The 1,138-nt window shown below is 46.5% G+C and overlaps 1 protein-coding gene across 1 annotated transcript in view; it reads left to right on the forward strand.

The window, feature by feature from the left end:
* The window catches only part of AGFG2 (ArfGAP with FG repeats 2), a 44,749-nt gene that overhangs the window by 26,603 nt on the left and 17,008 nt on the right, over window positions 1-1,138 (forward strand). The window lies entirely within an intron of this gene.

A 1,138-nucleotide genomic window follows, 5' to 3' on the forward strand; every position in this document is an offset into this window, starting at 1 on the left:
CCACCCCGCTTTTGCTTACACGCTCACTGCCGTTCTCCCAGACTTGGCAGGAACACTTGGATTCTATGTGTGCACCTGTTAGTGTGAATGTATGTTTTCCCTACCTTCTTTGTGAATTTTCAGGATTTTCATCTGTTAAGTATTTTTGTCTCTTTTTCCCCCTTTGCTCTTCCTGAGGACGTTGTCAGCCAGGACCATATTCTAGATTTTTATTTGAACAACTCGATTTGGCCATTTTTTTTCCATGAGAGTAAAAGTCTGAAGAGGCCTCATCTGCTGAGACTGCTTCCCTCCTGGTCCCAGGGTCTAGCTTGTTTTGATTCAGGCAGTTTTGTTTTAATCCAATGAGGGTAGTAGACCTAGACCAGAATACAACTTAAGGTGCAAGGACAGGGGAACCTATGAAGGCCTGCCTGGCTTGGCCCCAAGTTTCCTCGATTAGAACACTCCTGAGACCAGTTAAGTGGGGACAAGGGAGCTTTCTCTTCTCTTGTAATCTCCACAGGGTTCCTGGAGGCAGAACTGGATTCCCAGGGAGTTAACAGAACATACAGAGGAGGCACAAAAGCATTGCCACAGGATACATATTCCTCGCCCATGCCAGCCTCATAGCTCATGGTTGAACTTGACTTCTTGCTTTACTGAGAGTTATAGAAATAAGAAAGTCAAATATTTCTTTTCCTAGAGATGGCTTCCTGAAAGAGAGGGACCCTCTCCATCCCACCATCACTCCACCCTTCTGTGTAGACTCAAGGAGGGCCAGCCGGGCTAGAGACTTTTTTGTCACCAAATCTTGTCTTTGTTAGTGTTATCAAGAATAGTCCTGGGCCTTCATTTTTGCCTTCCCTCATGCTTGAGGGATTTGTGTTTTTGTGGGCCCTGGTACCTTGGGGATGGGCTGCAGGTCTAAAGCAATGATAAAGTAGGAAATGGGAAGTGGTCACGCATCTGAGTTCCCAGAAGTACCCCCTCGACGTACAAGCTGAACACTGAAACTACTGGGATCTGAGCCAGGCTAGAGGAGGCTTCTGGATAGGCGGGCTCTGCCTTTCCTCTCCGGAACGACTGGGATCACAGGGTGTTCCTGACTCTCTCTTCCCTGTCTCTTTGTAGACTTCTTTTTTTTTTTTTTTTTTTT

Source organism: Colobus angolensis, unplaced genomic scaffold, assembly GCF_000951035.1.
Source record: "Colobus angolensis palliatus isolate OR3802 unplaced genomic scaffold, Cang.pa_1.0 Scaffold222, whole genome shotgun sequence".
NCBI classification, from domain to species: domain Eukaryota; kingdom Metazoa; phylum Chordata; class Mammalia; order Primates; family Cercopithecidae; genus Colobus; species Colobus angolensis.